The sequence below is a fragment of the Cupressus sempervirens genome, chromosome 3 (assembly GCF_028749045.1).
Source record: "Cupressus sempervirens isolate cs-2001-9-10 chromosome 3, ASM2874904v1, whole genome shotgun sequence".
Lineage (NCBI taxonomy): Eukaryota > Viridiplantae > Streptophyta > Pinopsida > Cupressales > Cupressaceae > Cupressus > Cupressus sempervirens.
In genome coordinates this window covers 657348654-657376179 of record NC_143120.1, presented here as the reverse complement: position 1 = coordinate 657376179, position 27526 = coordinate 657348654, and the positions used below count along the sequence as shown (strand labels likewise).

Below are 27526 nucleotides of genomic sequence, written 5' to 3'. Positions count from 1 at the left end.
AGTTTGATGGTTTTCTTACTGTTGCCATTTTCCTAGAAATGCCATTGGAAAGCCTAGAGCGAGAGCTTGATATTGTCTCTATGTTGTTTTGCCATTGCAATTGTATCATTTATTTTGTTCGAAAACAACTTAGGAACCTTTCATTTCATACTTGTTGACCCTTCTGGAAATCTGAAGCGGGAAGTCGAGTTAGGCTTTGAGAGCAAAAACTCATAGCTCCTACCGCCATTAATGGTTTTTTTTCATTTTTCCACCTTGCTGTTGGAAGTTTGCTATTTCTTAGGATTTATTTCAAGAAGATATGTGACAAAATCAATAAATCCTTGATCTCCCCTTTGAAGTACGTTTTGCAAAGTGGTCCTCTTTGCTGTCAAAAACTCTTATTGCATTAAAAGCACCAGTATGTGTTCCTAGTTCCAAACATTTGATAACAGAATTTTACTATCTCTGTACGATTATCATAAAGAGGAGAAATGATTCTTCACTCAGATCATGTAGTTTGCTAAAGCAAAATCGATCCCATTGTATGAAACCATTCTCTAGTCTACCAGAGTAGATGATATAATGTCATCTTTTCTTCACATGATGCTTGTTGGCCTCCGTGTAGTTTTTACTTTTAGGGGTTCCTCTGTTTTTTACGCATTTTAAGCCCAAAAGTTCCCCGCGTCTAATCACATCATTAACTGTATTTTAAGCTTGAAATGCATTGATAAAGTGAAAATGGACTAATTTGTATTGTAATTTTGGTCAAATCAAACAATACCTGTTTATGTAATGTTAGGAGCATACCATTCTCTGCACTCTTGTTCTTGGTATCTACCCCAATCGCGTCTTGCCTCTGCATTTCCTTTGAGGCTTTGCATGTATCTTCCTATTCCTAAGGTGAATCCACTTTAATAGGATTAGAATTTTGCAAGGTCTGATCTGATTTATCTTCAGTTTGGTTGGAAGTAAATTCACCGCTGGAGAGAGAGTTTTTATACTCATTTAGCTTGTCAGACTCAGGTTCCACGATGTCTTTCATCTTTTCCAATCACTCCATTGTAGATTCTGATTTCACATTCTTTTTCATCAGTTATATCTACATCTTGTTTCTCTGGTTCACTTTTTTCACACAACAATAGGATTTTCAGGATCTCCCAGTTTTGATGTTAATATTTCCATTGCTCACCTCGAATCTCCTAATTTTTTGCATTTTCAGCACTGATATTTTCTTCCTTCATTTCATTTAGTATGTTGCCTATTGGAAGCTCCACTGGATTGTTTGACTAGTTTTTCTAAACCATTTTGTTTGACTAGTGTCAAAAACTCAATTCCATTTATATCTTGATTTCGTTCATAACGTGTGCAGCTTTTGGTGAAGTATTTGTGTGTCTCACACCCCATGAAAAGCATCTCTTCGTCAATTGGCCCAACCACTGATATTATGCTAGCTAACAAGGTTGCTGAGGAGTCGCTTTGAAAGAGAACGTTGCCCAAAAAAAGTTTAGGAAGGATGCATCCAAGAGACCATATGTCTATCTTATTATCATATGGAAGCCCAAGATTAACCTTAGGTGCCTGATAAGATTAGGACTGCACAACTAAGCAGACATAATCTGTGACAAAACAGCTACTACCAAGATCTATAACCTTCACCTCACAACTACTATAGCTTTTCATAAGAATGTTCTAAGGCTTCAGATCACAATGAATAAGACCAAGATTATGCAGGAACTGCAAAGCCTCTAAGCACTGAATAGAAATTGACTGTAATCTTGGCATGGTGAAATATGCTTCTCCTCCAAACTCCCTGTTGAACTTGTAAAATTCATATATATTTGCCTTTAGAAGTTCACATACAATGAACAAGTGCTCCTTTCATTATTATCTTGTGGATTCACATAGTTGAAGTCCTTCAGCAACTTTTAATACATGGCTTCGGCAAGCTCATATTTCCCTTCTTTCAAAAGCCTATTTCCAGTGCTTTTATTTTCTCAATTTCATCCGTTAACTCAGTAATGTTCATGCCAATCCAGTCTTCATTTTTTCCTTGTTTGTTACTATTACTATGAATATACTTCATTTCCAAGTTGATTTCAAACAAGAATGAACTAGTAACTGTTTGGCAAAAATATTGCAACCAACTATAAGGTTCCAAACTGACGTAAATATGTCCCTTAAACACTTAGAAAATACCATGCCCTTTTTCCTTACTAAATAACTTGTTGAAGTATTTTTTTTTTTATTAAGAATAAAAGGTTTCATAAATGAATACATCCCTTTGATATCCTTATTGTACTTTTGATCAACTCCAATGATCCAATCTCTTATAAGCACGCTGGGCTCAATAACCCTTGTGGGAGCCTACGGTTATATCCGCGTACATGTTAAGAGATTGGATGTTGCACAGGAAACAAATATGTTAGAAAAAATAGATAAGGATTTTAGGATTTTTTTGGATGTAAATGCATGTGCAGGGCAAAGGGGTGAGGTTTTTGGCCATTGCTTAGATTATTTTTATCTAACTCCTTTTTTTCCTTTTTTGCAGGATTTGGAGCAGGAGCATGGAAAAATAGGGCAGCGGAAGTGAGTGTGTGGGCAACCAGCAACAAGCCAGTCATTGCAAGCAATGGTTGGCACCCATGAAACTTTTTACTTTTCTGTTCTTTCTTTCTGCACTTGTATTTATGTGTAAAAATTAGGTTCTAACTTTTTTTTTTTTACTGGTTAGTTTCACGGCTTGTGTGAAATATTATGGACATTTAATAAATAAAATTACATTATCGGAAAAACATGTAATACTTGTTTTATATGTTTCTTTTTTAAGTAATGTTTTTTCGTCATAAAACGTAATCTATAGGCATGAAATGCCAAGTGTTTGAGAATAAATCATTTCAGTAGCACGACCTTTTTTTTTTTTAAACTAATAGGTCAAAAGGATAACAGTAACTACCATGAACCAAGTCAGAGGGTGGTATAAGGGCTTTCACCTCAATTCTCTCTCACAGAGAAGAACACATTACAATAAATTTCACTTAGAACTTCTCATAGAGAAATTTTTTGCAATTGTGTGTTATGAAAGGTGACGATCTTTCATATGTGTGAGGTCACTACTGTAAGGTGACAACCTAATCAATAGTTGATCTATCTCCTAACACCAATATGTGTTGGAGCAAGTGTTATCATTGTACTTCAGGCCTAATTTTGCCGAACAACTTGATAATCAACTGATCATGATTCTTCGGGCTGGATTTTGGCGGACACTATTACATTCCAATTTTAAATACTCCTTTATAATGTTCGTTTCAATTTCAAGTTCATTGAGGATGATGAACCACAAGGGAAATGGTATGTTACATCCCAATTTTTGACCTAATTTAAAATATAGCCGTTGAGGTTCACATGAAGTCAATTGGCAGTTTTATTTGTTATAATCTTGCGAAATGGTAAGATTGTTAGTCGTTATAATTTCAAATGAAGATAACAAGCTAGTTGATCATTTATCACGAATTCATGGAATTGAGAAGATGGTTAACCGCTATGATTAATTATGATTAAATAATTTATTAGGATAATATAATTTAACTGCAAGGAATTTCCTTGTAGGAAACACGTTGAAGGGGTGGAAGCATTGTCAAAAAAGAATTAGGCACAAGAGCATCACCATCACTAGGTAGATGGATTGAGAACCTAGTGACTTGAAACAGGATACATCTGTGGGACTTGCATGAGCTATTAAAATAAATAAATTGAGAAACATAAATAATTGGTTAAAATATAAAACATACCTTAAAGGATTTAATTTGATCTTTCACCTTATTATTATAATAGATATATCTATATACGTACATATAGATATAAAAATGAGATGGCGCCATTTTATTATAATAATAAAATGATGTCACCCTATTAATATATTTACATGTACATATATAAATATAAGATTATTATAATATTCGAAACATAATAACATTCGAATTATAATTGTTATCTCCAAAATCTGCACCCTAATTTGCTTTTAAGTCCTACAACCCTTAGCAATTTTGGAGAAACATTGGATCAACCAGAAGTTGTGGGTAACCTATGACCTGGTTGAACCTCCGGATTCTAGGCCAGTTCCTATCTAATATATCTGATACCTTACTTATGCTAATGGAGACGTGAAAAACTTATATGGAAAAGGGTAAAAGACAACCTTGAACATGAAAAGCTAATAAATTAAAATAAGGTGATACACCAGGATTGATAATGTAAAATACTGTTATACCTTAAACACAATGAAAGTTTTTGACAGATAATCACAAAACCCTAGCTTGAAGGATCTACTAATTCATATCAATATTTTAAGAGAAGGTTATAAATTTGAAAATATACGAAAGGAAAATACTCACAATCGAATATATCAATAATGAAAACGCAACTCAAAACCTATGAAACAGATATCAGATAAGGAAGATGCAAGACAAGACATAATTTAGAAGGTCTATCAACAAAACACAATTGAATAACGTCAATCACCTTAAAGCATACAACCAAGTCCTTTACTCCAAAGCTGATTCCAATGAAAACTGTATTCCAATCAAAGGCCCAAATAACAATATATCTGCATAATAGCTCAAAATAATCAAGAAAAAGATACCAAGGACAAAATCACAGAAGCATCCCTCTTCTCTCAAAATCTGAACCCCTTCTTCAAAAACAAGAGGGGTACATAACCATCTCCAGAACAATACCACTTTCCATCAAATTAGGAAATCTGGGTCGAAATAATCAGTTAACTGCTTACAAAAATCCTTTAACAGCTCTAAAAATATGTCTCATATGCCTTAAACTGAGCCTTGACCACCCATGCATATAAAAAGTCTAACAAGGACCCCAAAAATGCCATAAATAACTCTATAATTGACTCCAAACTCCTGAGTCTGAACTAGACCTCCAAAAATAGCAACTGAGACTCCCCCTTGAAATTTGGCATTAAAAAGTGTTAACTCCCTTTCAATTGTTTGATACTTCTAGTTGAACTTTAAAATCACAATGCAAACCCCTTTTTTTAAATCACTTTTAATTATTAACTTATTATTTTTTAACTGCATGAATTTTATTATTAAATAATTGACTTGTAGAATATCAATTATAAAATAATAATTACAATTTTAATACTATGCAATTAAAAAAATAATAAAAGTCAAGAGTGAGTTAAAAAAAAAAAATGTTTTAACAAAACATTTTCATCACTTAAGGTTTGCATTACCATGTGGACCTGAAATACTTATGAAATATCTCATAAAAGCCAACTCTCTTTTATGCATTTGACTTATATTGTCATTTGAATGCCTTGGATAAAAAAGAAAATGGGAGGAAAACGTGGCTGAGGGTTTTCAAACCCTAGCCGCCTACAAGTCATGTGATTCTTTTCCTTGCTGATGGACACCATTTATTGTTGGATCTTTGCTATTAGAAACGCCTGGAGATTCATGGTGGATTTATTGCATGAAATATGGTGATTTTTTGAGGACACCGACTATTTTTTGTTGCTGTTTGGAAGCAAAAATCGTGGGTTTTCTCTTTGCTGGTCTCTACTGTAAGTGAGATTACTCATTTCTGTTTGGATTTCTTTTACTTCATGGGCATGCGATTAGGTAACATGTCGGCTGGTTATTTCCTTGTTTCCCTTGGAAGACGTATCTGCTCTTTTGGTGGTTTTTGCTGCTGTTTGGAAGCAAATATCCTTGATCTTCTTGCTAACTGTGGGTGCTGAAATTACTCATAAATTTATCCTGCTTATTTGAACGCCTGGAGCTTGTGGTTTTTGGCTGAAAGTTATAAAATCTGGGCGCCATATTCGTTCTTTTCCATTGGTTGCTGTTGTAAACGTATGGCTCTTTATTAAGGCTCTTTGTACCTTTTATCTCGTCACATCTGTATGATTTTTCATATTCACATTTCGTGGCTTCTCCTATAGCTGAACCTTGGACGCCACCACTACTTCTTTGGCACAAGTTATGGGGTTTTAGGTAGACGACGTTAGATTATTCTTGCCTGGAGGTAATGATTTTATTTTGAAAGTTATAAAATCTCAACCATTTCACATGTTGTGAACTTCACCCTTGATGTTGATGATTTAATTCTGATTTTGGGCTGTCATGCAGGTATTTTAACCATGACTCCATGCTCTTTCTGAGGTCTCCTGTTGGGTTCTCCATTTCTGATGCTAGCTGAGGTTATTCTGCTGTGAGTTGCTATTATTCCAGATTTGGGATTTCTCTTATTTCAAAAAAAAAATTTAAACAGTAAGCTGTCATAAAATTAGAGATTTCCTTGTATCAGTATACCTGCCTGTTGTGATTTTGAGGGCAGTTGTTATCTCTGGTGTCTTCAACTTGCTGCCCTATCTTTACATATTCAGAAGTTATTGTCAAAGCTCCATATAATGTTGTATTTTACTTTCGTTACTGATACTAATGAGCATTATTTTTCTTGTCATTGCTAAGACTGGTACTTGCTGCATCATAAAACATATTTGTTACTGGTTCTGGAAGGTTCATGAGTCATTTGCAGGCTGAAAATGGTTATTTTTGTAATAAATAACTTCTTCCTGTAGCTTTCATTCTTCTTGCATTTACGAAATAGAAGGTTTCAAAACTTAAAAGTTCGTCCCTTTAATGTTTCATTTGCTGTTATTTCCATACTGTAATGAAATCAAGATTTGATATTTCAATCTTCCAGTATTGTTCATCTTTGAAAAGAATAAACAAATAGATCTGATTATTTCCTTCATTCTGCATATAGCGTACTCATACTCAATTCTGATGCTTTAACATAGAAGCAGCTTGTTTCTCTAAAAGTTTTATTTGACCTTTTCCTTGATAAATATAGCTGAATCTGTCTTCTCACACTGCATTATTCTGCCATACTTTCACTGTAGCATTCATTCTTTTTGCATATGTGAAACAAAAGGTTTCAAAACTTTAAAGTTTGTCCCTTTGATGTTTCATTTTTCTGATCCTGGTATGCATACCGATCCCACTTGCTACGCTTATCCTATTTTCACCAATTATTACAAGTAAAAGGTTTCAAATCAAAATGAATTGTCCCTTTAATACTTTTATTTTTCATGATTGGCTTCTCTATCTATTGATGTATGTCTTTATTTTGCTGAGATGAGTAGCATGTAGGATGATGAATGTGAGGTGAAGTGAGTTATCAGCATTGCTTAGATCCATTGGATCTAACCTTTTCTTTTTTGTGGATGCAAAAATTGGAAGCATGGAAAGGGCGAGATCCAGAACAGCAAAAAACTGATGTGGATGGATGCCATTCAACCAGTCATTACAGGCAATGACTGGTGCCCATGACCTTTTTCTCCTTTTACTCCTCTTTCATGTTATTGATTTCAGTAGAGTATGGATGTATATCAGCAAATAGGGACTACTCTCATAGTCAAATGTGTGGGAGAAATTTACTTTCAGCATCTTCTTTCCATCATGATTTGTTCTATCATACAAACATTGTATATTATTTCAATATGAATAAAATGCTTTCCTTTAATGCAATTCTGAGTATTACTTGAAAGTGATAAGCATGTATGTTTTACTCCATTTGATCATATGTAAAAATTGCGTAACAATAATAATATTTGAATTATAATCTTCCAACTCTATTTTTCCTTTTTAATATTCTTTGTTTTTAACTGATTAACACTTGGCATGATAAATCAATTTAATACTTGGTATTTGAATTAAAATATTTAGAATTTGAGTCGGCTATAATCTTTTTAAACCGATAGAAGCCGAGAAGCCACGGCTAGTTCTTTAAGAGAAGCCTAACCAAGACCTTAGATATCATCCTCATTTTTCCTACTACATATCTTATTTTACATTCCAAACCGAGTTCATACTTTCCAAGTCGTGATAAGAGTTGGATTGTTTTAGGCTGACTCACCATGCTTCTGCTACGTTTACTGCATATTCAGTCTGCTACACCTAGTCATCACCATTATTCCTCACTTCTGCCTGACCCTGCAAATATCCGGATCACATTATAATCACAGGTGAGTGGTGCACTAAGCCGAGAAAGAATACTAGTTGGAGGATGGTAGGAGGCCAAGTTCCAATCAAAATCCCAATCGCATACATAACAGGTTATCGTTATTCTTCTGTCATGTATTTTACTCCCATCTTTTTTGATTTATGATTCCAATTGTAGTCAGCTAGGTTAAGAAAGACTAACAATAGAACTGAGATTATAATATAAATACTTTCTAATGGCATTAACCATGTAGTCTTGATCCATGGCAAAAAGAACATAATGCTCTTAAATTCTCTAACACCTAGAATTCACCGGCAATGAAGCCATGAAATGGTGAAGAGGTGTAAATAAAATAAAAAGATCATAATCTTTCAAACACCTAGGATTCATTGGCAAAGAAGCCATGAAATGGTGAAGAGGTGGAATGAATCTGCAAGAACGCAGAAGATAAATTAGTTATGATTAAATTAATTAATGAAACAATAAATTTTGCAATCTTCAAGAATAACCTTTTCAAATCACAAATTGTGATACGCTAGAACATATATGTTATTCATGAATTTGTTGAGAATCAACATACAAATCTGATTGCTCTGAGATCCGAACACCTAAGATTCACCAACTGTATAGCCATGCAAAACGGTGAAGAGGTGAGACAGAGTCTGCAATGATTTAGAAAATAAAAATAAGATATGATACATTAAATCTAAAATAATATCATTTAATAACTCATGCATGATCCTGTTATTGTAACTCCTACAGTCAAGTATAGTGGTGTGGTTAAATACCAAGATGCTCAACAGATGACAAATGTTCCAAGTCCAATTTCGGGTAGGGAGGGCCTTTCTTGTTGGAGATTGTGTGGAGAATAAGTTAAGGTCCAAGGTTGGATGGTTAAGCCCCTAACAATGTTTCACCTATGCCCAAGTTGTCGGGTGTACAACAAACAAAGATAAGCTATACATTCAATTGTTTGTCGGAAATAGGTATTATCACTTTTATGATGTATATGTAAGAAGGTAAGATTAATTGAGTTATATCATCGCTATAGTTATTTTACATTTAGATGTGAGAGATAGATTTATGGATTGTTTTTCATTTATATGAATATCGAATATGAGCATAGCTTAAAATCTTGAGTTGTTGCCACAGTTAAGCAATTGGAAGGAAAAGAATGATACAATGATATCTGGAGCCCTAAATGATATAGTGGTATATGAAACCCTAATTAATTCAGTGGTATCTGAAGCCCTAATTGATACTGAAAGATCCCTAATGGATCTCTTCTGCTGATCTGCTGTAATCTTATATTTTTAAATCAGTTTTCCTATTTATTTATGTTTTCTTGCAGAACTAGACAAAAGTGCAGAAAGGTTTGTTTGTTTTTGATGGTTTTATAACATAGAAAGGAATAGGGAACAGCAACCATGAAACAAGACTGAAATAAATAAGGTATTCAGTAAAAATCAAAATGAACTAGGCAGATTTGTTTGAATTATAGAGCCAAGCAATAAATCCAATGTATTTCCCAAAGCTCACATACAAATTTGATGTCAAACTGGAAGGTGAAGATTGTTCTCAAATCCAGCATACATTTGGAGGTGAATACAAGCAATACTCTATACACCACGTGGTGTATTTGCTGCAAATGGCGTCCCACAGGCTGCAATGAACCACATCCCAACAGGAAAGATAATATGCCACGCTGAAACCCCAATGAGAATTGATGCCTCTGTCCTTAATCACCACGCACAATGCCAAAGAGATTCGGTGCCAAAGATTGTTGAGGGCTACGTCCCAGCCAATCCTAGAAATCGCCCATTCAGAGCAAATTCATAAACAAGTTGTCAAATATGCAAAAGATGATCTTAGAATGAAGCTTCTATCTCCTTATAACCCTTCTCAATTGCAAATCGAACCCTAAGTGTCTCCAAGTGGCGTTGGGTAGTGAAAGTGTTATAATTTTTTATTTTAAAGTGGTCATGTTACTAGAAAATGACCTTTTTCCTTAGAGACAGAAATCTGTTCACTGAATTGCCCTGAGACCAAAGAGAAAGATTTAGAGAATTTCAAGACCTTTCCAACGAGCTATCACACCATAGGATGCGCATCCAGATGAGGCCAAAAACCCCTTATTACTCCAAAATGGCTAATAACTTAGCCTTATTTAATTATTAAATGCTAACTTAGAAAATATTAAAAATATAACCCAAATAGCCACAAAATGCCCAACTAACATCACAAACCATAAAATCATCCTGTCACCTGTCTATGACTGAAGTTGAAATTCAAGGATCCACTGGCAGTCTCATCCCTAAAATCTAGGGATGCTCCTAAAATTTAGGAAAGAAGCCCTATCCCTCTGAAACTGAACCCAAAGAGTAATCTCATGGAGACCCAACCCTGGGCAAGATCATACCTCCTAAAAAGTAGGAACTGCCTCCTAAAAATAAAGAATGTCTCCCAACTGATCAATAACTGCCAGAACATTAAGTCCCCAACACTGAATAACCATACTAGGTCTCTATCCAACCCTCTCACCCTACAAGACTCCATAATAAGCTGACTCACATGTCTCTGCTAGACTGAGCTAAAAGAGAGGACATGACAAATATAGTGGTATATGATGCCCTAAATGATCCAGTGGTAATTGAAGCCCTAAGTGATACAGTGGTATCTAAAGCCCTATATGATCCAATGGTAATCGATACCCTAATTGATACAATGGTTTGTGATGCCCTAATACTATATAGTGGTATTTAATAGTAATCGTCATTTGATTCTGATATTGTGGTATTGAATGATAGTCGTTATATGATTTCGTTATAGTGGTATTTGTCGACTAATCTGGGTGATTGCAAAAGTCTTCTTACAATGATTTATCGGTTTAAATTCCATGGTATGTGGGTTTTTAATTTCTATAGCAAATTCATTGACGGCATTTTAAGTTCTTAGTTAAGAAATTTTGTTTAACTAATTTTAACCATCAATCTCTTTCATATGAACAAAACTGATTTAACAGTTTTCTTATGAAATTGAAGTAATAACTATATTTCTTTGAGTATGTTAGTTGTCAATTAAGACCCAAGGAAATTGGTTGTTACATATGGTATCAAAGCGCTAGGTACTACACTAAAACCTTGGGTTCAACACTGTTTTTTGAGAAACTGAAAAATGTAAATGTTGAAAAAGATTTATTTTGCATAATTGGAAATTGCAATTAAAACTGGAAAATTACACCGGGAAATCATCCAAAATAGTTGGAAAAGGCTGAGATGATATAAAATGGACATGTATAAATTGCAAAATTATAAAGATGAAACAAAATTAAGAAGATGAAATGACTGGCAAGTAGAGTGGTGGTGATTATTATTAACTGGAAAATACTCACTTGATATTAACAGAGATCGAAAGGTCAATAAATACAAAAGAATGAGACGATGTTTCCTTAGGAAACGATCGTATAGAATAGAAACATTCTATTCTAGAGAAAGCAAACTAAAGGTTAAGATATTTACAAAGATAACAATTAACTAATAATAGATGACTTATCTATTATTGTAATACCCTCCCTTAATGGTTAATCTATCTAGAACACCAAGCTGTCCTCTAAATTTGACAAACTTATCAGGACCAAGAGGCTTGGTGAGAATGTCTACAATTTGATCTGTGGTAGGAACATACTACAAATCTATAGTCCCGTCTTCAACCAGCTATCGTATGTAATGACAGTGAACATTCACATGTTTGGTTCGTTCATGGAAGACTGGATTGCATGCTAACTTGATAACACCTTCATTATCAACAAACAGAGTAGTCGGTCCTATTGGTGACATTTGCATATCTCCAAGCATCCGACGAAGCCAAACAACTTCACATCCTGCCTTAACAGTCCCTCTGTATTCAGCCTTTGTAGAAGAGAGAGAAACTGCTTGCCGCTTCTTGCTAGTCCACATGACTGCACCGGATCCCAAACTGAACACATCCAAATGTTGACTTTTTATCATCAACAGAGCCTGCCCAATCTGAATCTGTGAACCCACTGAGTTTGGGATTAGAACTTCGAGAGTACATATGTCCATAATCTGAAGTGCCCTTCATATAACGAAGCACACGCTTTGCTGCCATCCAATGATCAGCCTTAGGAGCTATCATAAAGCATGAAATATAGTTGACTCCGACGCTGATATTAGGCCTAGTAGCAGAGAGGTAGATGAGGCTGCCTACTAGTTGCCTATATGTAGTATCATCGATGGAAGGAGAATCAAAATTTAAAGATAACTTGAGACCTTTCTCCATAGGTGTAGATGCAGGTTTGCAATCCTACATTCAAAATTTGTCTAACAAGGCCCTGGCATATTTGGACTGATAGATGAATATACGAGAAGATTGTTGCCAAACTTCAACACCTAAGCAATAATGCATGAGCCGAAGGTCAGTCATATCAAAAGACTGGCATAAGTTTTGTTTGATTCCCTAAATTAAAGATGTCGAACTACATGTGATGATCAAATCATCGGCATAAATAACCAGAAAGATGATGTCATTGTTAGTGGTCTTGATGTACAGATTTGAGTTTGAAGAACTCCTCTTGAAACCTTGATCACTGAGATACTTATCAATCTTGATGTACCATGCCTAAGAGGCTTGCTTCAAGCCATAGAGAGCTTTTACCAATCTGAGAAACTGATGGTCTTTACCAGCAACCTTAAAACCAGGAGGCAACATCATGTAGACCTCTTCATGGAGATCACCATTCAAGAAAGCACTCTTTACGTCCATCTGATGGACCTTCCAGCCAAACTGTGCTGCCATGGCTAGAACTAATCTGATGGTGCTCATCTTTGCAATAAGAGCAAAGGTCTCCTCATAATCAATGCCCTAAAACTAAGAAAAGCCCTTCGCCACTAAACGAGCTTTGTACTTGTCCAAAGTACCATCTGATTTGTATTTGATATTGTAGACCCATTTGTATCCAATGGGTTTCTTCCCTGGTGGAAGATCAGAAAGGACCGAAGTGTTGTTCTTCAACGGGCTCTGGTGTTCAAATGTCATGACCTGTTCCTACTCTGGAATTCCTTTAGCCTTGGAATATGTTTGAGGTTCAAACACACTGTGAATGTTGGCCATAAGAGCAAAGTTAATAGAATCTATAGTTTTGCTCTTTTTCTGAGCAGTTCTCTCATCAATGAGCTCATCATCACGATAATCAGCAAGTGTCTTAGCCCACATTTAGGCCAGATAGGAGAATGACCAACAGGAATACTAGGAGATGCTTGATCAGCAGGATCTTAATCAAAAGAATCTGGATCAAACTCATGTGAAGCATCTACAAAACGAGGTGATCCTGTAGGAGAAGCCGAAGTGTTTCATCCCAAATTTTTCCCTAAGTTTTAAATTGATCATAGCCATTGGTTTAACAAATTATTTTCATGTGAAGTGAGTTAGTTAATTATAGACATTGCTTCAATTTATTTCTTTCCTGATCATGTGAAGTGAGTTAGTTAATTATAGATGTTGCATCAATTTATTTCTTTCCCGATCATGTGAAGTGAGTTAAATTATATATGTTGTATCAACTAATAATGAGTTATTTTTATGATCATGTGAAATGAGTTATTATAGACGTTGATGAAATCTATAACAGTCACTAGATGATCAGCAATGGTTTTGAATTAACAATTAATATATCTTTAAATTAATGTCTTAGTGAGAATGTTTGTTTGAGTGATTGCAGGAAGAAGATTGAAGAGAGGGGATGCATTGCTAAACGGGATCATTGGAAGGGGATGGTCGAATGGTCCGGTCATCAAAATCGACAAGTTTGACCTAAGACTACCCTGATAAGGATACTAGGATTTGACATGTGGCATTGTGGAACCGCATGAGCTATTAGAGAAACAATATAATAAATAATATAAATTAAAGATAAGTCATACCTTCAAAGAATTATTAATGAATTTATTATTTAATCATTATTATACACTCTCAAATACAAACATATGTATATAAAAATAAGGTGACACCAATAAATTATAAGTTATAATCTAACGATGTCACTTTATCAATACATACACATGGACGTACATAAGGTTGCATAATAATAATAATAAAATAATAATAAAAACTCTTTTTAACTTCTTATTTTCTTTCCCTCCTTTTTCTTTTTTCTTTTTTATAAACTCAACTTATTAGCATTGGAATGGCTTCTTGTAACTGTAGGTAGTTGAAGAGCCAAGCAATCTTTTTATATAGAGTTTCATCAACTGTATTGATATAATTCTTTTTATATACCTCTACAACCCGTAACCTATTCCTCTTTGCAATCCATGGCTTTCCATCACCTACTATACGTTCGAGGAGAATCCGAGTTTGTTACCAATTCTGTGACTTATTTCTTTCCATATCCATTCAACCCTTTCCAGCTTCTTTAACCGTGGGTTCAGCTTAAGGAGGACAGAGACTATCTTCTCTAACCGCAGAAGCAAGAAGACCAGTTGTTAAAGTCACATAAGGCATTCTGTATTCTGTCAATCAAGTCTAATTCTAATTATGTTTATTTCTTAACACTTTGCCAATCAGTGTCCTGCCTTACTCAATATGATTATGAGAAATTAAATCCTGTTGAAAGTTTATATACATACCGAATGGAGAATGTTTTATATTTACTTTTTTTTCTAAATAAATAGAACCTGTTCCATGTCGCTGTTGATCTTTAACCATGAATTTGTGTCAACCATAGTATGGAAAAAGATACTATAATGATATTTATGAATAAAAGATCCTGCCCAAATTTACTTTCTTTTATTTTCACCATACAAAGATGAGAGTAATATCATGAAGTCTAAACACTGAGGAATTCACCGGCAATGATGCCATCAAAGGTGAAGAGGTGTAAAGTAAATATAGTGGATATAAAACTCACAAACACCTAGGAATCACCGGCATGGTAGCTTGAAATGGTGAGGAGGTGTAGATAGCCTACACAAACAAGAAAGAAATCAGATTTATTGAATAATAGACAAATACTTAAATAGTTTATGCATGTTCTTAAAATGAATTATGTTGTCAAGTCGAGTGGTGGAGATCGGGTTTACGAACCCAACTTAAAATCTTTGGCCAAGGTAGAAATAGGCAGATGTGTCGAACGTGTGATCTTTGTTGTTTGTCCAAATGCTTCAGTTATTTTGGAGAATAACTGTTGGGACACTCAAACCACCTAAATACTCAGATGACTGGACTTGTCAACATTCCAAGCTCGATCCCAAGGAAGGAAGGGCCATTCTATTAAGTTAGGATGTGTGGGGATAAGTAATGGTCCGCAGTTTGGAGGTTAAGCCTATGTCAATGCTTCTCCTCTCACCAATGCCGACGCTTGGACAACGAGATAAAGGGATTCTTTCGTTATTATTGTATGTTTCTTTTTAACCCTTAGAAGAATAGTTAGACATTTTAATTTCTATATAGAGTAAGCATTTACTTTTATGTTGAATAAGCATTTCAGTTTATATAATTAGTCGTTACTTTATTTTCAGTTGAATATGTTATCAGTTAGAAATAGTTAAATTGTTAGCAATACATATATATATTTCTTTTTGTTTCTCGTGAAGTCAGCTTGATTGGAAAGAGTTTCTTTTCAGTTATAATCAATTAGTAGAAGTCATTGTCATGTGAAATGGAATTAGTTACTTATTTCAGATTATTAGGAGTTTCAAATTTGATATGAAAATTCCTATGTTACATATGGTATTAGAGCGCTAGGTTCGACACTGAACCTAGCGCACCCTACCTTCTTGAAACCTAAAAGATTCTAAATTGACTACAGGATGCAAGTACGTAAAACCCCCCGCAAGAAAACTCGGCACCCCATCTTTCCCTATCTCATAAGAAACATGACTAAATATGCTTACACCTATTGTTCTATACCCTGTGATAAAGAAACCCTAAATCAAGCAATTCAGCAGATGAAGAAGGAAAGAGTCAGGTGGACTCCTACTAACAATGCAGCATATAGAAACAAGCTAATTCAAAGCTGGAATGCTCAACAGAGCAACCCTCTTTTACAATTTCATAGATCCTGGATGGTGCGAGATATGTACCAATTTGAACCAAAATTTAGTGTTGCAAAGCAAGATTAAATGTTATGTTGATGTGAACCTCCTTAATAGAGGAAATTTTGTAAATAAGGTTGCTTAGTGAAGCAATGAAATAAATTAAGTTATTTGAAATCATGTGTTTGTAAGATGTTTTCTTTATTGTAAAAGATCTCTTCTTTCCACATAGTTGACACAATTGCAAACTAATAGGTGGAAACTCTAAACATAAAAAAAATGAACAGCAACGAGAACACTAAAAAATCAAGATATAATATGCGAGAACCCTCAATCTTCTAATGAACTACTACTCTAGATCTTGCAAGAAACACAATTAAAATTAGAAACCATAGCAAAAAAGGATGAGTGAAATGGCAGCCCAGATAGGGCAAAACCGCGAGGAAGTCCAAACCTCACCATCTCCTAGAGCAGAGACAGAAGTCTTTGAACGTAACAAAACTCCCTCTCCCAAGCAATCAGAGAAGCAAAAGAAGAAAGAGATAGTGGCTAATTTATCAGCAGACATAAAGAAAATAAAACCACCTCTAAGTTTTCCGGTTCTAAGTCCGGGGAGGAAGTAGAAGCATGGTTAACTGAGATGGAACAATATTTTGAGATTAGGAATTTCTTTGAGACCTCAAAGGCAGTTTGGGGAATATATCATTTTATCGGAGAAGGTGCAACCTGGTGGGGAAATTCCAAGGTCGAACAAAACATAAGGACTACTGAAATTACTTGGGAGAAATTTGTGAACATATTTCGGAAACATTGGTTGCCTTAAACCCTCTATGACCAGAAGCTTTTAGACTTGCAAAACTTAAGGCAAGGAGACATGTCAGTACATAAGTATTGGGAGAGGTTCACCTGATTGCTTAAATACATACCACCCTATCAACAAGACACTAATTTAAAGGTGAGGAAATTCATCATGGGATTGAACAATAAGATAGGAGGAGCTATTCATGTTCTCACTCCCCGAACCATGGAAGAGGCCCTAGAAAAGGGTGTTCAACAAGAACACAAGATCAGAAAGGACGACTCTATTTGAGACAACAAAAAGAAGACAACCTGGAACTCAAACGGTATTGATTTCAGGCCTCAAAAAAAGCAATTTAAGGACTACAAAAGCAACAAACCTAAGTTAAAGAGCAATGGAGCAAGAGATGCCGAAAGCAATTATTATATGAATAAGAACAATAGGAATAATGAGAAGAAGGGACCACCAAGAGAATGTTTTAACTGTGGAGGAGATCATTTTTTGAAATAGTGCCCAGTTAAACCCAACATCAGCCAGCCACAGCACCACAGCAACAACAAGCCTTTCAGCAAAGGATTCATGCAGCCTTGGATAATAGACAAGCAGAGCAACAGTTAGGCCCCATTGTAACTTTGGGTAAGATTTATGGGAACTCTGTGTCCATATTAATTGATACTAGAGCATCTAAATGTTTTATATCACCTAGGCTGTTAAGTAGGTTTCCGAAAAAATCTAGTTTTAGGCAAAACTATGGACTCTCGAGTATGCAAACTAGTCAAGGGCTAAGGTGGAGCAATGCCTATTTGAAGCTCAGGTTGACTTCCCGAATTTCTGTACGGAATTGAACTTATATGTAGCACCCCTGGGGTCATACAACATTATCATAGGAATTAATTGGCTCAGTGAACATAAGGCCAAAGTAACTGTAAATTGTGTGGATGATCAAGGTAGACCAACAAGCATTTTAGGGATTAAACATGAAATTAGATCAAAAAAAAATTTTGCAATGCAACTTAAGAGATATGGGAGGAAAGGCTGTGAGATTTTCGTAGTTAGGATTGAGGATACAAGGGAAACTAAAATAACCACATATGGGGATGACTACATTTATGAAGATGGGGAAATCAGACAAAAGTTAAAAGAGTCATTCGAAGAAAAATACTCCTATTTGAAGAATTATCAAGATGTGTTTCCTAAGGAACTTCCTGGACTACCCCCTTCTCGAGCATTTGATTTTACCATAGATTTGATACCAGGAGTGGAACCCATATCCCGAGCCCCATATAGAATGACAACTACAGAGTTAATGGAGTTACAGATTCAACTTCAAGATATGCTAGATAAGAAAATGATTTGGCCTATTGTCTCACCATGGGGAGCCCCAATGTTGTTTGTAAGGAAGAAGGATGGAACCATGAGCTTATGTATAGATTACAGGATGCTTAATAAAGTCACCATCAAAAACCGGTACCCATTGCCAAGGATAGATGATCTTTTTGATCAAATGAAGGGTGCAACAGTATTTTCAAAAATTGACTTAAGGTCAAGATACTATCAGCTTCAAACAAAAGATGAGGATATACATAAAACCACATTCAGAACCAGGTATGGACATTATGAGTTTACAGTGTTACCTTTCAGTTTAACCAATGCCCCAACAACTTTCATGAATTTAATGAATAGTATATTTTAGGATCGTCTAGACAAGTTTGTATTGGTCTTTATAGAGGACATTTTAATATATTCTAAGAACGAAGAAGAACATTAGAGGCACTTAGAAATAGTTCTGCAAAGACTAAGAGAACACAAACTATATGGGAAATGCTCCTAGTGTGTTTTTTACCAAAAGGAAATTCAGTATCTAGGGCACATTATATTAGCTCAGGGTATAGCAATGGATCCATCTAAGATAAAAGCGATTAAGGATGGCCCATACCTAGAAATGTATCCGAAGTTAGGAGCTTTATGGGATTAGTTGGATTCTGTAGAAAGTTTGTCAGAAAATTTTCAAGGATAGCCTATTCAATCACTTCACTTCAGAGAAAGGGAAAGAAATTTATTTGGAAAGAGAAGTGTCAATCAGCCTTTGAATTTTTGAAAGAAAAATTGACGACTACACCTATTCTGAGGGTACCTGATCCACAAAAGCAATTTGTAGTTATAACAGATGCATCCGAAGAAGGATTAGGGGGTGTGTTAATGCAAGATGAACAAGTCATTGCTTATGAATCTAGAAAACTGAAAAATTACGAACAAAATTACGCACCTCATGATCTTGAATTAGTAGCAATTGTGCATGCCTTACAAATGTGGAGACATTATTTAATTAGAAAACCTTTTGAGCTTAGATCTGATCATCACAGTTTGAAGTATAACTTTACCCAACCAAATATTAACGCTAGGCAAAGAAGGTGGTTGGAATTCCTAGTAGGTTATGAATTCGACATAAGTTATATTAAAGGTAAGGAAAACAAGGTGGCAGATGCTCTAAGCCAGAGAAGACACATCTCGGCAATAACTACTGTAAACTTTAGGTTGAGGGACCAAATTTTACGACACTTGGAGCATGATGAGTTTTATACAGAAATCAGCTTGGCTCTTATTAGAGACCCGCAAGATCCTAAGTATTTAGAGTTTAGCTTAGAAGAGGATGGATTATTAAGATACCACCACAAAATCTATGTGCCCAACAACCCTGAACTCCGAAGACTGATTTTAGGTGAATATCACTCAGTCCCATATTTAGGACATCTAGGAGTAACAAAAATGTTATCTAATATAAAACCTTTATATTTATGAAAGTGAATGAAAAGAGAGATAATCGAGTTTGTAGCAGGGTGTTTAGAATACTAGAAAGTAAAGGCTGAACATTGATACCCAACAGGCCTATTACACCCAAATGAAGTACCCGAGTGGAAATGGCAAGTGATATCCATGGATTATGTACAAGGGTTACCTATGACCCGAAATCAACACAACACTATTTTGGTCGCGGTTGACAAATTGACTAAGGTTGCTCATTTCATAATAGGGAATTTATCTGATGGAGGACCCGAGATTGCCCATAAGTTCATAAAAGAGATTTTCAGGTTGCACAGAATTCCAGAGAAAATTATTTCGAATAGTGATGCTAGGATAACTTGCAGATTCTGGCAAACATTATTTACAACGCTGGGCACTAAATTGAATATTAGTTCAGCCTATCATCCTGAGATAGATGGTCAGATAGAACAGGTAAATTAAGTATTAGAAGATATCTTAAGAGTATATTGTATGGACCAACAATATCAATGGGAAACATACTTACCCCTGGTAGAATTTGCATATAATAACTCCTATTAGTCTACCATTAGAATGGCACCCTTTGAGGCCTTGTACGGTCGTAAATGCAGAACTCTAGTGAGTTGGAATTAGTTGGAAAATAGAATCATTGTTGGGCCTAAAATGCTTTAGGAGATGGAGGGACAGGTAATTCAAATTTGTCAAAGGTTAAAAGAAGCAAATGGCAGACAGAAAAGTTATGCTGATGCCAAAAGAACACCCAGAGAATTCTCAGTAGAGGTAGATGTAAAACCGCTTAGAATACTCGAGGTGCGTAAGCTACGCTTACGAAATCGGGAAGTAACGTAGTGCAAGGTCCAGTGGGACCAGTATGCTAAAGATAATGCCACCTGGGAGGGTTATCATGATATTTTTCAAAGATATCCCTATCTTTTCTCTGAGATTGAAAACTGAATATTTCTTTTCTTTCTCTATAACTAAGTACTACTTAAGTTTGCTATTATGTTCATTGAGGACGATGAAAAATCTAAGGAGGTGGGTATGTTACATCCCAAATTTTGCCTTAAGTTTTAAATTGATCATAGCCGTTGGTTTAACGAATTATTTTCAGGTGAAGTGAGTTAGTTAATTGTAGACATTGCTTCAATTTATTTCTTTCCTAATCATGTGAAGTGAGTTAGTTAATTATAGACGTATCAATTTATTTCTTTCCTCATCATGTGATGTAAGTTAGTTAAATTATATACGTTGTATCAACTGATAATGAGTTATTTTCATAATCATGTGAAATGAGTTAGTTACTATAGACGTTGATGAAATCTATAACGGTCACTAGATGATCGGCAATGGTTTTGAATTAACAATTAATGTATCTTTGAATTAATGTCTTAGTGAGAATGTTTGTTTGAGTGATTGCAGGAAGAAGACTAAAGAGAGGGAAAGCATTGTTAAACGAGATCATTGGAAGGGGATAGTCGAATGGTCCGGTCTTCAGAATCAACAAGTTTGACCTAAGACTACCCTGATAAGGATACTAGGATTTGACAACATGTTGCATTGTGGAACCGCATGAGCTATTAGAGAAACAATATAATAAATAATATAAATTAAACATAATTCATACCTTTGAAGAATTATTAATGAATTTATTATTTAATCATTATTATACACTCTCAAATACGAACATATGTATATAAAAATAAGGTGACACCAATAAATTATAAGTTATAATCTAATGATGCCACTTTATCAATACATACACATGAATGTACATAAGGATGCATAATAATAATAAAATAATAATAAAAACTATTTTAACTTCTTATTTTCTTTCCCTTCTTTTTCTTCTTTTTTTTAATAAACTCGACTTATTGGCATTCAAATGGCTTCTTGTAACTGTAGGTAGCCGAAGAGCCAAGCAATCTTTTTATAAAGTCTCATCGACAGTATTGATATATAACTTTTTATATACCTCTACAACCCATAACCTATTCCTCTCTGCAATTCGTGGCTTTCCATCACCTGCTATACATTTGAGGAGAATCCGAGTTTGTTACCAATTCTATGACTTATTTCTTTCCGTATCCATTCAACCCTTTCCAGCTTCTTTAACCCCAGGTTCAGCTCAAGGAGGACAGAGACTATCTTCTCTAACTGCGGGAGCAAGAAGACCAGTTGTTAAAGTCATGTAAGGCATTCTGTGTTCTGTCAATCAAGTTTGATTCCGGTCATGTTTAGTTCTTAACACTTTGCCAGTCAGTGTCTTTCCTTAATACAATTATGAGAAATTAAATCCTATTGAAAGTTTATATATATACCGAATGGAGAATGTTTTATATTTACTTTTTTTTCTAAATACGTAGAGCCTGTTCCATGTCACTGTTGATCTTTAACCATGAATTTGTGTCAACCATCGTATGGGAAAAGAAACTATAATGATATTTATGAATAAAAGATCCTGCCCAAATTTACTTTCTTCTTTTATTTTCACCATACAGAGATGAGAGTAATATCATGAACTCTAAACACCAACGAATTCACCGGCAATGATGCCATCAAAGGTGAAGAGGTGTAAAGTAAATATAGTGGATATAAAACTCACAAACATCTAGGAATCATCGGCATGGTAGCCTGAAATGGTGAGGAGGTGTAGATAGCCTACACAAACAAGAAAGAAATCAGATTTATTGAATAATAGACAAATACTATAATAGCTCATGCATGTTCCTAGAATGAATTATGTTGTCAAGTCAAGTGGTGGAGATTAGGCTTACGAACCCAACTTGAAATCCTTGGCCAAGGTAGAAATAGGCAAATGTGCCGAACATGTGATCTTTGTTGTTTGTCCAGATGCTTCAGTTATTTTGGAGAATAACTGCTGGGACACTCAAACCACTTGAATACTCAGATGGCTGGACTTATGAACATCCCAAGCCCAATCCCAAGGTAGGGAGGGTCGTTCTATTAAGCTAGGATGTATGGGGATAAGTAATGGTCCACGGTTGGAAGGTTAAGCCTATGTGAATGCTTCTCCTCTCACCAATGCCGAGGCTTGGACAACGAGGTAAAGGGATTCTTTTGTTATTATTGTATGTTTCTTTTTAACCCTTAGAAGAATAGTTAGACATTTTAATTTCTATATAGAGTAAGCATTTACTTCCCCAATTCAAAGGTATATTATCCTCTTCATCCTCATCATCCTCTTCTTCTACTTCTTCTGGAATAGGTACGGGGACTGATGGGAAAGGAATCACTTTCTTGATCACCTTTTGCCTCCTCTTTACTAGAGTCTTAATCTTTCTTCTCTTCTTAGGCATGAAGGGGGAGGCTTGTACCTACTGCTAAGGTATTTCTTGTATTTCCATTTCATCTCCTCCTTGCCCTTGCTCAGCTAGTGATACTTGAGGATTGTCTTGGGTCTTTGTAGTTTCAACATTTTCTGACCCTTGTACATTTTCTTCTCCTTGCTATGGAGGTACCTGCATTTCTCTCTCTTCTAGCTTGGCTTATTGAGGAGAATTCCTCTTCCTTTTGCCCTTACCTTTACCTTTCTGCACCTGATAATACCCAATTGGTCTGTCAAGTTGGTGCACCATTTCTGGTCTTACTGGTGACTAGGCAGTAAATGTATGCACTATGACCTTTGCTCCTCCGCCTTTAGTTGGGTGGGCTTGAGCATGGAAGATCACTATCTCAGGAATTAGATCAAGTTTGAAAGGTCTCTTGATCCATTCATTTGTCAATTTAATGATGTGCCTTGCCTTGTGATTAATGTCCAAGTTTTCTTCTTTATCAATCTTGACATTCATTATAGGTCTATCACCAATCTTATCTCTATTAAACAACAGGTCGAGAAGATCTTTTGTATCTTGTTGCATAATCTTTAATGGAATCTTTATCTTCAAAGCCTTCTCTACCAAATACAAAGTCATCCTACAATAATCCCTTATGCGGACATCGTAGTCATTTGTTGCATTCATCCAATGATCTTCAATGGCATCTTCATGCTTGAATAAGCATTTCAGTTGATATAATTAATTGCTACTTTATTTTCGGTTGAATATGTTATCAGTTAGAAATAGTTAAATTGTTAACAATACATATACATATATATATATATATATATATATATATATATTTATTTATTTATTTATTTATTTATTTATTTCTTTTTGTTTCATGTGAAGTCAGCTAGATTGGAAAGGGTTTCTTTTCAGTTATAATCAGTTGGTAGAAATCATTGTCATGTGAAATGGAATCAATTACTTATTTCAGATTATTAAGAGTTCAAAATTTGATATGAATATTTGTATGTTACATGAAAGTGTTTGTATAGGTATCCCTAGAATAACTAGAGCTACAAGAGCTACTGGAGCCCTCTCATCAGGTGGACCTAATGGAAGCCGAACTCCCAAATCATGAGCCATCATAGGCTGGTCTGCTAGATCAGGAACAGGAGAAACAGGCATGAATGACCCTTGCTGCTCATCAAAGACTACATTGCAACTGTAGATGAGACGACATGTCTCAACATCAATCAGGCGGTAGGCTTTGCCAAGATTGCTATATCCAGCGAGTATCAGTTTTTGACTCTTGGCATCCAACTTGGTGCGTGAAGCACCAAGGATCCAAACAAAAGCAAGAGAGCCAAAAACCTTCAGGTGACTGATTCTGGGCTTGCAACCTGACCAGGCCTCTTCCAGAGTTTTACCTTTGACCACCACTGTGGGTGACCGGTTCAACAAATAAACTGCACTGTTAACTGCTTTGGAACATGTCTATGTTCGAGCATGGAACAAGCCATCTCGGTGATTGTCCTGTTTTGACGTTCAACTACATTGTTTTATTGTGGTGTGTGGGGTGTGGGGTGTGGTTAACTGGCATTTGATGCCATGTGTATCCAAGAAGCTAGAAAAAACATTAGAACAAAATTCCCCCCCATTGTCTCATTTAAGAGTAATAATAGATTTCCCAGACTCCTTTTCAACTAAGGCTTTAAACTTTTGAAATACAGTAAATGCGTCTGATTTCTTTTTAAGGAAATACAACCACATTTTTCTACTGAAATCATCTACAAACAATAGAAAATACTTGGACCCAAGAATAGGAGTGGCCATACAGCTGCAGATATGGGCATGAACAAACTGAAGTACTTAAGAAGCTCGCCAAGAATCGCCACTCGTGAAAGGTGTGTGATGTTGCTTCCCAACCTGGCATGCATCACAAACTCCAAGCTATTGAGTCTGAATCTCTAGCAATCCAAGAACAAGCTCATCCCGAGCAAGCCATGAGAGAATGCACTTTTAAGTGCTCATATCGTTGATGCCAAAGTGTGCTGATAGAAGATCGCCGAGCAGCCATAGCTAAGTCCTGAGAATCGCCAAAATCAAAAAGTCTAAAAAGACCATGATCCTCAAGACCCACTACAATAGTTGACTTAGTCGCCCGATCAGTGATGGTGCACAGATGTGAACTGAAGGTGACTGACAAGTGTGGAGAATGTTGCAATAGCTGACTAACTGAGAGTATATTTAGTTCCATCCCTGGAACGTAGTACACATCAAGGAATATGAGATTCCTTCCAGCAGACTGAATCTAAATGTCGCCTTTACCGACAACCCTGTACTCTTCTCCACCACCAAAATTAACAAAGTTTGAATAAGGCTGGTAGTCAGTAAATCAGTCTCGGCGATGAGTGAAATAATGAGAGGCACCTGAATCAATGTACCAGGCAAATGACTTCACATGATCTGCAGGTCTTTTAGCCATGAAGGTGTAAAAGGCAAATTTTGCCTACTTAGTGTGCTCTACACTGTTCGCTTTGGGCTACAAACCTGACTGCTTAGACTGTATAGCTAAGCGTTTCCAACATTTAACCTTCGTGTGACCAAACTTGTTGCAGTAGTTGCATTGAATGTTCTTCTTTCTAGAACCATCGGAAGTTGGAGCAAAAGACTTCTGCTGAGATGGCTGCTGAAACTTGCCTTTATCCTTCTGAAAGGATTTCATAGCAAAAGCTTGCTCTGTGGAGGTGGAAACGGAGCTGCTACCAAACTGTTGTTTCCACTAATCTTGCTATAGTAAGGTGTAGAGATCAATGAACTTTAGATCAACACCAGTAGATGTGATGTTGAGAGTCTTGATAAAATGCTCATAAGATTTTGGTAAACTCTGAAGAGTGATAACCACAATATCCTCTTCCTCCATCTTGCGTTCGATGGCAAGTAGCTGATCACAGATTTCTTGAATCCAATTCAGGTGTGCCTGGAGCATGATGCACTCATCCATGACAATAGAAAACAGTGTTTTTCAGAAAGAAGGCTCTGCTCTTGTCGGAAGTCTCATGAAGACCTTTGAGATGTGTCCAGATTTCAGCCGCTATCTTGTCGGATGGAATCTGAGAAAGCTGATCATCAGCTACAGATAATTTGAGAAGCATTACTGCCTCTCGATTATTCAAATTCCATGTATCTTGATCAGGACCCGGAGAAGTCGGACGCTTTGTAACACCTAGAACAAGTTGATCGGTGTTTCGATATTCAAAAATTGCGATGATGTGCTGCTTCTAGGTTCCATAATTGCGACCATTGAATTTGGAGTTATGCTCGAGCAGAATATTCATCAAAGATGCCATGGCACATTTTTCAATGGAAAATCGTGAAAATTTGTGAAGGCGTGTTCTTCGAAGCAAAAATACGCAAGACCCAGAAGAATCAGAGTGACCTAGAAGAGTGCTCAAAAATCTAGAAGGAATATGCTGTCGGTTTCTGGATCCACTAGCTTGAAAATTGAGGCACAAAAAATGAGGCACCCAGAAAAAACAAACAACCCAATTGAGCTCTCGAGAAACCCATCAAGAATCTAAAAACAAAAAAAATTGACCCCAAAAATTAGGGTTTTGGACAAAAAATCAAGCGGTGGCCATGGAGGTCGAATCTGCAAAAAAATGGTGTTTGCAGCACTGAAAATGCTCGATTTGTTTCAAACTATAGGCGTTAGGGCTTTGACAGCGGGGAGAATGAAGATTGGTGGTAAACCAAACTCCGTTCAGGCATCAAACGACACCAAAATGCGGGTCAAAATGCAGGTCAAAAAATGTAGGCCACAGATCTTAAAAACGGTACCAAAAACTGCAAACCTATCTCCAAATTGGATCTGCCGAAAAACCCAAATACGACAAATACCACCACTGATTTGTTGGTCGTGATTTTTCAGAGAAAAACCAGACACCAAAACCCGCATTTTTCAAAAAACGGATGCAACCCGCATTTTTCAAAAAATGGATGCCAAACAGAAACCCTAGCCGTGATTGGGTGTACGAATAGAAAACCTAGCCAAGTTGTTTGTGAAAATCCAGAAGCAATTTCGAAAAACTTAACAAATAATTTCAATAGAAATTATAATTTTTCCAAAAAAATTTGAAGTATTTGCTCTAATACCATATTATGACGTAATTGGAAAATACTTGCTTGATGTTAACAGAGACCAAAAGGTCAATATATACAAAAGAATGAGACGATGTTTCCTTAGGAAATGATCGTAAAGAATAGAAACATTCTATTCTAGAGAAAGCAAAGAACAAAAGCAAACTAAAGCTTAAGATATTTACAATAGATAACCATTAATTAATAATAGACGACTTATCTATTATTGTAATAGTGATCGGGTCCATACACCCATCAGAAATCCTTGGCCAAGGTAGTTTATAGGTATATGTGACATTCTATGATCACTTGATGTCCGTAGACGTCAGTTATATGGGTATAACAGATTGGGCACTCAAATCACCCACGAGCTCAGATGGCTGGACTGAAGAACATCCCAAGCCCAATCCCAAGGTAGGGAGGGTCTTTCTAATATGTTAGAATGTGTGGGATAAGTATGG

General features: G+C 35.8%; 1 protein-coding gene and 1 pseudogene across 1 annotated transcript in view; both read right to left on the bottom strand.

Annotated features, from left to right (window-relative positions):
* Window positions 1-27526, bottom strand: part of LOC149568418 (uncharacterized) — an 81850-nt gene that overhangs the window by 31322 nt on the left and 23002 nt on the right. The gene's annotated exons all lie outside the window — the stretch shown is intronic.
* On the bottom strand, window positions 243-26883 carry LOC149568419 (serine/threonine-protein kinase ppk15-like; annotated as a pseudogene).